At 46.0% G+C, this 10,395-nt stretch overlaps 1 long non-coding RNA gene across 1 annotated transcript in view; it reads right to left on the bottom strand.

The window, feature by feature from the left end:
• Positions 1-9,836: 9,836 nt before the first annotated feature.
• The window catches only part of LOC120553017, a 1,153-nt gene continuing 594 nt past the window's right edge, over positions 9,837-10,395 (bottom strand). The window contains exon 2 of the long non-coding RNA XR_005638084.1: positions 9,837-10,395. This exon is cut by the window's right edge and continues 212 nt beyond it. This is a non-coding gene — a long non-coding RNA (uncharacterized LOC120553017).

Here is a 10,395-nt window from a genome sequence, read left to right as displayed (position 1 = left end):
AACGACCTTTTAACTGCTGCAGACAAAGGTCTTGTCTCCATTCTTGTTTTACTAGATCTTAGTGCTGCATTTGACACTATTGACCATTCAATCCTGTTACAGAGATTGGAACACTTGGTTGGCATTAAAGGAATTGCTCTGAGTTGGTTTAGGTCCTATTTCTCTGATCGATCTCAATTTGTGAATGTTAATGATAAATCCTCTCCAACGCTAAAGTTAGCCATGGCGTTCCACAAGGCTCAGTGCTTGGACCAATTCTATTCTCCTTATATATGCTTCCTCTTGGCAATATTATTAGAAAACACTCAATTAACTTTCACTGTTATGCGGATGACACCCAATTATACTTGTCAATCAAACCAGACGAAACCAGTCAGCTAGCTAAATTTCAAGCGTGCATTAAGGATATAAAATCCTGGATGACCTATCATTTTCTGATGTTAAACCCTAACAAAACTGAAGTTATTGTGCTGGGCCCTAAACACCTCCGAACTTCATTATCTAAAGACATAGCTACTCTGGATGGTATTGTCCTGGCCTCCAGCACCACTGTTAGAAATTTAGGAGTTATCTTTGATCAGGATATATCCTTTAACACCCATCTAAAACAAACCTCAAGAACAGCCTTTTTTCATCTTCGTAACATTGCGCAAAATTAGGAATATCCTGTCTCAAAACGAGCTGAAAAACTAGTCCATGCATTTGTTACTTCCAGGCTGGACTATTGTAATTCCCTACTGTTAGGTTGCAGCAAATAAGTCTCTTAAGACTCTCCAGCTGATCCAGAATGCTGCAGCGCGTGTTCTCACAAGAACTAAGAAAAGAGATCATATTTCTCCTGTATTAGCTTATCTGCATTGGCTTCCTGTTGAATCCAGGATTGAGTTTAAAGTCCTTCTCTTGACCTACAAAGCTCTAAATGGTCTAGCACCATCATATCTAGAAGAGCTCCTAATACCCTATTGTCCCACTAGAGCACTGCGCTCCCAGAATGCAGAGTTACTGGTGGTACCTAGAGTCTCTAAAAGTAGAATGGGAGCCAGAGCCTTCAGTTATCAAGCTCCTCTCCTATGGAACCAGCTCCCGATCTGGGTTCGGGGCAGAAACTGTCACCTCATTCAAGAATGAACTTAAAACTCTCCTATTTGATAAAGCTTATAGTTAGGGAGTGAGAAGTTGCAGTGTTCACCTAACTGGCCCAACTGCTTCTCTTCATAATTGTTAGATTAATAATACATAACAAAGCAGAGGGAGGCAGGCCAGCACAGCCCGATCCGGCAGGGGGAGAGTTCTAAGCCCGAAAACGCTACCTCTCCTTATGACCTGTCTCTTTAGTTACCTGTTATAGTTAGCGCGTTATAGTCCTAGACTGCCGGGGGACTTCCTTCCTTTGACACACTGAGCTGCTCTCTCCTCTCCCTTTCTATTACTGTTTCTATTACTGTTACTATTACTATTACTATTTGTGTGCAGCCCGTCCCAGAAATGCTTGTTACTAATCCTAGCTTCTGGGGAGTTTACCCCCGGAGTCCTTATGCTTTTTTCCCCAGCGTATTTCCTTGGAGAACGTTGGCACCAAGACCCTGGTTGCAGCTGTCGCCGTGGTCCTGCTGCACTCCCTGCTGAGCTCAGCGATGCCCTGCAATGTCATGCTGCGTCCTGCTGAACCCTGCAGCTTCCCGCTACATCCAGTCACTGTTCCATTATTAATGTGACTACTATCGCCACTGTTCATCACACCCCCAACCGGCTCGTCAGACAACCGCTACCAAGAGCCTGGGTCTGTCCGAGGTTTCTTCCCAAGAGGGAGTTTTTCCTCGCCACTGTCGCACTGCTTGCTCTTGAGGGAATTACTGGAACTGTTGGAATTGTTGGGGCTTTGTAAATTATAGAGTATGGTCTAGACCTACTCTATCTGTAAAGTGTCTCGAGATAACTTATGTTATGATTTGATACTATAAATAAAATTGAATTGAATTGAATTGAATTGTCAACACAATCCTCAACCCGGGGAAGAGGATAACAATCTGGCTTCGTAACCCCATTCACCTTTCGAAAATCTGTGCAGAATCGGTCAGAGCCATCGGACTTAGCAGCTAGGAGACACGGCGAACTCCACGGACTAGAGCTAAGCTCTGCGATGCCGCTCTCCAACATATAATCAACCTGCTCTCGCAAACGGAGGCTGGGATTGACTCGGTAGGGATGCAGCTTTATTGGCGGTGAACCACCCACATCAATGTCATGCTGCAGCACATGGGTTTTAGTTGGCACATCTGAAAACAGAGAGATATGAGAACTTATTAAACTGACCACATCCTCATGCTGAATCGGAGTCAAATGCGGAAAACGCTCATCAAGTTTGGACAAAATTTCAGAATTTTTCAACCGTCCCTGAACAACGGCACAGGATGGACCAACAACATCCTCACCATCAGACATGGTCAAAGCTGTCGGGGCCACAGCGGAATCAGCACCGGACAAGACCACAGTTGTCTGGGCCTCAATCATTTCAGCACTGGACAGCGCCACAACTGGGGCCTCATCAATCATTTCAGCACTGGACAGCGCCACAACTGGGGCCTCATCAATCATTTCAGCACTGGACAGCGCCACAACCGCTTTGACCGCACTGACAGAGGACTGAGTGTCCGCTTTCCTGTCCAGATATGGCTTCAACATATTTATGTGACACAGCCTACTTTGCCGCCGCCGATCCGGAGTGGCAACTATATAGTCCCGGTCGCTCACTTTACGTTGGACTACATAAGGGCCGCCGAATCGAGCCTGCAAGGCAGAACCAGGAATGGGCAGTAATACCAAAACCTTGTCACCTGGACTGAAAGATCTACTCTTAGCATCCGAATCAAACCACCTTTTCATTTTTGTTTGCGCAACGGACAAGTTCTGTTTTGCCAATTCACAAGCACGGTGAAGCTTAAAACGAAAATTGCTGACGAAATCAAACAAGTTTTGCGAGGTATCGTTACCCAACCATTTCTCCTGCAAGAGTTTAAGAGGGCCACGCACAGTATGTGCAAACACCAACTCCGCTGGACTAAAGCCCAAGGACTCCTGAACCACCTCACGGGTAGCAAAAAGGAGGAGGTGGACACCCTCATCCCAATCCTTACTGGACTCAAGACAGTAAGTGCGGAGCATAGACTTTAAAGTCTGATGAAATCGTTCAATCGCGCCCCTGACTCTCTGGATGATAAAGCGCTAGAACAACAATGAGTGACGTCAAGCTGCTTCATTACTTGTGCAAAAAATTCCCGACATGAAATTGGAACCCTGGTCAGTTTGTATTATCCGACGGCAACCCAAACACAGAAAAGAACTTCAGCAGTGCTTTCACAACGTTCTTAGTCGTGATATTACGCAATGGAATGGCTTCAGGAAACCGAAGTTGCTGAACACATAATAGTCAAAAGAAACTTGTTGCCTGATTTTACGTACGTGGCAAGGGACCAACGCAGTCCACAATCACCCGTTCAAATGGTTCCGTCACGACGGGAATTGGATAAAGCGGGAATGGCGGAATGGTTTGATTTGGTTTGCCCGATATCTGACAGAAATGACATGTTTTACAGTACTGTTGCACATCACGTTTCAATCCTGGCCAGAAAAAACACGGCAAAACGCGATCATATGTTTTATTCACTCCTAGATGGCCCGCTAGCGGATTATCGTGAGCAAGTTTGAGAATTTCATACCGGTGAGTCTTCGGTACTATAATTTGAGTCACCACACCCCAATCATCCTGTGCGGACAGATGCGGCGCTATCCATTTACGCACGAGCACCCGTCCTTCAAAAAGTAACCGGTGGACATTTTCTCAACTTCATCCGCTGGAACAACAGTATCAAAACAAGAAGCTAATGACAAATCATGTTTTTGTTCAACCATCAGCTGCCCCCGTGACATGCATACTTTAGAGCTAGGCTCCATCTCAGGAGAGGAAACAGCAGACGCCACAGGAGTGAGTACTGATAGAGACGGAGCGGGAGAAGAGACTGCTGACAAAGAAGCTAGAATGTCAGAGTCAGCTAAGAAACTGTCCGCCAACTCCACCTCGCCCCCGTCATCAGGCAACCCTTGCTTCTGTCTCGTAGACATCGCACGAGTGACAGCGCAAACTGAAAAAACCTCTGGGAACCTCTGCCCCAGGTCATCTGGGTGTTCAGAAAGGGGAACAGCAGTTACTTCAGGATTCAATAACACTTTTCCCCCAGCCAAATCATTACCCAAAATGAAGGACACCCCCTCAATAGGAAATTGAGGACGCCTCCTACCACTACACGCCCATTCACCAACTCAGTGTCAAGGTGAATAGCATTACGCAACGCGCCCACAAACTGCATACCAAAGCCTCGAACCAGAGCTTCAGAATTGACAGAAGATTTATCTGAAAATGGCGCACGCGCCTTCCAGAATGACTGACTGCGAGGCGCGCACTATCCCTCAGGATGGTAACAGGAACTTTGGGGTCCCCCTCTGACAACGATACAAAACCCTTCATTGTAAAGGGAGCATACACGTAGAGATCAGGTTTAACTGAAATGGGTTTTATAGGCAAAAACTGTTGTTCTGGCGAAAGTGCTGTTTTCATCAGATTTACTGCCTTTGGAGATCCATTCCATTTATTCAAGGCAAAACAGTGACTTATGGTGTGGCCACTCTTTTTACAATAAAAACAGACTGGTCTGTCTTTAAGCGTCCACAACTTCCCTACGGTCAGCCCTAATCTCGCCCGAAAGTTTGACCTTACAGGGAGAGCATAAGGTTTGGCTGCAGGAACACCACGATCAAAAGACAAGTGAGGTTTCACAAAGGTGTCTCGTAAAGAAGGTACTCATCAGCTAGAACAGCGGCATCAGAGACCTTACGTACCTTCTGTTCATTAATATAAGTAGAAATCTTGTCTGGCAAACAATTCTTAAAATCTTCCAGCAATAACAGATCACGCAGCCCAGCAAAATCAGTGACATTCTGAGACTGGCACCAACGGTCAAACATAACTTCCTTGTCGCGAACTCAACATAAGTTTGGCTATCAGTTTTTAAACCACCGAAACTTTTGGCGATATGCCTCGGGCACCAGTTCATATGCCCTCAGCACAGCTGCTTTGACTTTGGCATAATCAAGACTCAACTCCGGTGACAAAGATGCATAGCGTCTTTGGAGCCTTGCCAGTGAACACACCCTGCAAAAGCAGTGGCCAAACATGCCTGGGCCACTTTAAAAGTGTTTCGCGACCGCTCAAACAAAATGAAGTATTTGTCCACATCCATCCCACCAAAGGGAGGAACCAAACGAATACACTTATTAATATCAAATTCATGTGGCACCATGGATGAGGGGGGAAGATCTCTCCTGCATGTCAAGCTCCTTCAAACGCACCTGTCTGTCAACCTCAATTTTACGGGATTGCAGCTCATAATCAAGCTCCTTCTCCTTTACAGCCAAGCGACGCATTTCAAGTTCTACCTCTTTCAGACGGAGATGTACCTCCGAACCATCTTTCCTTGAAGGAGAACTCATGGTGGCAACACCAGTGTCAGAAGGCAACACCCTTTAATCCTTAGTGTTGTCCCGGGTCCCAGCGACGCCGGACAACACAAGAATTCTACTCCGTTTACTTTGTTGAGAATTGCTCTCTAAATAAGGGTTAATACAGCACCTTAGTTCTTGTTTGTACAGCATTTTGGTCAGCTTAAACTGTGTTTAAATGTGTTCTAGAAATAAACTTTACTTACTTACTTTACAAGAAACAGGGTTTAGAGAGCAATTCTCAACAAAGTAAAGGGAAGTACATAATCCTTGTGTTGTCCTTCGGGTCACTGGGACCCAAAGGACCACACAAGGGTTAACAATCAAAGCAGCCACCAACTCGGACTTTAGCACATTCTTTTTCGCCTGTTTAGTCACAACGATACCAAAATAATCGGCAACAACAACCAAATCCTCCTTTGTACAAGGATGTAACTTATCAAGGCTGGGTTGTGCTACAAAGTCATCAACATTAAACACCATTGTCAGGACCAAACGCACAAAAAAAAAACCTCCCCTGCCAAGTCAGAGAAAGAATAACGGGCTGGTAAAATATACCGCCCGAAAATTGTCACAGCACAAAAAAACTCAAAGAGCAGCAGCACCAAAATCAATGGCATCCAAACGTGTGCAAGAATCAGCAACACGGCACACAAAAAAAAGGTAGGCAATGTGAAAACACGGCAAACAACACAAAGTATCGCAGTAACTTCCTCAGTGTCAAACCACACTTCAATTAACACAAAGAGAGGAAAAACTATGATACAGTTTACCGACGCAAGTAACTGCGGCAAAAATCAAAAATGCACAGTTACACGCTGAGGCAAAAAACAAAAGCCATCAACGCTCCACCACACCACAAAGCCTACAAATACCATTCATGCGAAAAAAACGCATCCTGGCGAGCCCCCAAATATGTTACGGCCTCCATTAAAAGGAACAAACAAAGGCTCAAAAGGGAATGGAGGATGCAACATATATGAAAAGAAGGATGTTAACAATAATCCAACAAGCTTTATTAAATAATGCAGACTCCCAAAAGTAACAAACCAAAAAGAAACAAAAGGGACTGGAGACCCCGGCCAAAAAGAACAAAAGATGGGAAGACGCTGGACCAGCCTCGCAGTGGGCCGTCGCTCCCCGCGTCTCCCCTAAACTAACTGAAAAGGGTAAACTAATCCTAGAACAAACAAAAAGAACGAATAGCTGAACTACCGGTAATCTCCAGCCCAAACTAAAACAAGAAACTAAAACAACAAAACTCCAGCACCTACATGTGCATGGAGGTTGGGAAAAGAACAGACCTGCTCGTGGAGAAAAAGGAAGATGAGGAGACAACTCCTCCCTGGTGTGCTGCCATGTGCTCTCCACTCTCGGCCTTCTTATCACCTCCCCCACTCTACCTGAGCACTGATTACTCTCAGGTGTGCAACAGGTAGAGAGGGAGGAGGAATCAAGACACAAAAGAGGCACATGTAACAGTGATCTAGAGGAGAGTGTGTCTGAGACTGAGGGTAACGTTGAGGGAGACCCTGAGAGGGTAACGTTGAGGAGGACCCTGATTATGAGGATGTTGAGGAGGACCCTGATTATGAGGGTAATGTTGAGGAGGACCCTGATTATGAGGGTAATGTTGAGGGAGACCCTGATTATGAGGGTAATGTTGAGGGAGACCCTGGTTATGAGGGTAATGTTGAGGGAGACCCTGATTATGAGGGTAATGTTGAGGGAGACCCTGATTATGAGGGTAATGTTGAGGAGGACCCTGATTATGAGGATGTTGAGGAGGACCCTGGTTATGAGGGTAATGTTGAGGGAGGACCCTGGTTATGAGGGTAATGTTGAGGAGGACCCTGGTTATGAGGGTAATGTTGAGGAGGACCCTGGTTATGAGGGTAATGTTGAGGGAGACCCTGATTATGAGGGTAATGTTGAGGAGGACCCTGGTTATGAGGGTAATGTTGAGGAGGACCCTGATTATGAGGGTAATGTTGAGGAGGACCCTGGTTATGAGGGTAATGTTGAGGAGGACCCTGGTTATGAGGGTAATGTTGAGGAGGACCCTGATTATGAGGATGTTGAGGAGGACCCTGGTTATGAGGGTAATGTTGAGGAGGACCCTGGTTATGAGGATGTTGAGGGAGACCCTGGTTATGAGGGTAATGTTGAGGGAGACCCTGATTATGAGGATGTTGAGGAGGACCCTGGTTATGAGGATGTTGAGGAGGACCCTGGTTATGAGGGTAATGTTGAGGGAGACCCTGGTTATGAGGATGTTGAGGAGGACCCTGGTTATGAGGGTAATGTTGAGGGAGGACCCTGATTATGAGGGTAATGTTGAGGGAGACCCTGGTTGTGAGGGTAATGTTGAGGAGGACCCTGGTTATGAGGGTAATGTTAAGGAGGACCCTGATTATGAGGGTAATGTTGAGGAGGACCCTGATTATGAAGGATGTTGAGGAGGACCCTGGTTATGAGGGTAATGTTGAGGAGGACCCTGATTATGAGGGGTAATGTTGAGGGAGACCCTGATTATGAGGGTAATGTTGAGGAGGACCCTGGTTATGGGGGTAATGTTGAGGAGGACCTGGTTATAAGGGTAATGTTGAGGAGGACCCTGGTTATGAGGGTAATGTTGAGGAGGACCTGGTTATGAGGGTAATGTTGAGGGAGACCCTGGTTTATGAGGGTAATGTTGAGGGAGACCCTGATTATGAGGGTAATGTTGAGGGAGACCCTGGTTATGAGGATGTTGAGGGAGACCCTGGTTATGAGGGTAATGTTGAGGAGGACCCTGATTATGAGGGTAATGTTGAGGGAGACCCTGGTTATGAAGGATGTTGAGGGAGACCCTGATTATGAGGGGAATTGTGTTAGGGAGACCCTGGTTATGAGGATGTTGAGGGAGACCCTGATTATAAGGGTAATGTTGAGGGAGGACCCTGGTTATGAGGGTAATGTTGAGGGAGACCCTGGTTATGAGGATGTTGAGGGAGACCCTGATTATGAGGGTAATGTTGAGGGAGACCCTGGTTATGAGGGTAATGTTGAGGAGGACCCTGGTTATGAGGATGTTGAGGGAGACCCTGATTATGAGGGTAATGTTGAGGAGGACCCTGGTTATGAGGGTAATGTTGAGGGAGACCCTGATTATGAGGGTAATGTTGAGGGAGACCCTGGTTATGAGGATGTTGAGGGAGACCCTGATTATGAGGGTAATGTTGAGGAGGACCCTGGTTATGAGGGTAATGTTGAGGGGGACCCTGGTTATGAGGATGTTGAGGGAGACCCTGATTATGAGGGTAATGTTGAGGGAGACCCTGGTTATGAGGGTAATGTTGAGGGAGACCCTGGTTATAAGGATGTTGAGGGAGACCCTGGTTATGAGGGTAATGTTGAGGGAGACCCTGATTATGAGGGTAATGTTGAGGGAGACCCTGATTATGAGGGTAATGTTGAGGGAGACCCTGATTATGAGGGTAATGTTGAGGGAGACCCTGGTTATGAGGATGTTGAGGGAGACCCTGATTATGAGGGTAATGTTGAGGAGGACCCTGATTATGAGGGTAATGTTGAGGGAGACCCTGATTATGAGGCCTCCTCCTCTGAAGACAAGGAGACTCTTGGGTTGACCCTTCTGTTGTCTCTCATCCAGCAGCAGACTCGTTACCTTCCAGGAACTGAAACTTATTAGGGTCTCCCTCACTAGGAGGACAGGTAGACTCAGGGCTGCTGATGTGATGAAATGATTCCAGGCCCACCAGATATGCTGTCAGCCACGTCCACGATATATTCATCTATATTCATCATATACTTGAGGGAAGTCGTGTGTATGTGGACAGTTAGAAAGTTGTGGATGTGGGAGACCTCCATGCCTACACTGGGTTGCTCATGTTGGCAGGAGTACACGAGTCTAACGGTGAAGGAGCAGCCAGCCTGTGGAAGGGTTATAAATGCAGAGGTTTCTCCTCTGATTACAGAGGAACGAGGCCCACAGGAGCCATACATATGGGACATTTGTAGTTTGTAGTCTTAAAACCAGGAAGTGCTTCAGTTTGTAGTCTTTAAACCAGGAAGTGCTTCAGTTTGTAGTCTTTAAACCAGGAAGTGATTCAGTTTGTAGTCTTTAAACCAGGAAGTGCTTCAGTTTGTAGTCTTAAAACCAGGAAGTGCTTCAGTTTGTAGTCTTAAAACAAGGAAGTGCTTCAGTTTGTAGTCTTTAAACCAGGAAGTGCTTCAGTTTGTAGTCTTTAAACCTCTTGCATTAACGACATGATGTTTAGTTTAATTTCGTAGTTTTTTATTGTCTATTAAACATCAGGACATTTTCAGGCAGGAGAAATCAACCAATCACAAACAAGTATCATATGACATCATACAGCGGGACCATCTCATTGGCTTGTCACTCTAAAGGAAGACGATTGGTGCAGAGCAGGACAGGTGAGGAGACAGAGAGGGTGTGTTTGTGTGTATCTGTGTGTGTCTCTGTGTGTGTGTGTGTCACATGGTCTGGTTGTCATGGTAACGGCTGTCATGCTCAGCTCCATGACGACGATAGTAAACTAAAACAAACACATAACTCTTCCTAACTCTTCTAACTAACTAACCAACCAAAGAAACATCAAACACAAATACTGTTGCCATGGATACTAAAGCTAGCATCTGATTGGCTTTGGATTGAGCTGCTTCAACGCCGAAACACAGCAAGACTGACCAGCTGGTCCTGATATGGTTTTAGAGTCTGATATGAACTCTGATTGGAGGGTCAGCTCCCGCCCACCTCCAGTCCACCAATCAGAAGGCTGTAATCTGACCTCTGGCCCAGCAGGTACCCTCCCACCT

This window comes from Perca fluviatilis, chromosome 23, assembly GCF_010015445.1.
Source record: "Perca fluviatilis chromosome 23, GENO_Pfluv_1.0, whole genome shotgun sequence".
Taxonomy (NCBI): domain Eukaryota; kingdom Metazoa; phylum Chordata; class Actinopteri; order Perciformes; family Percidae; genus Perca; species Perca fluviatilis.
Note: the sequence above shows the minus strand (reverse complement) of the source record. Positions and strands in the feature narration are given on the sequence as shown.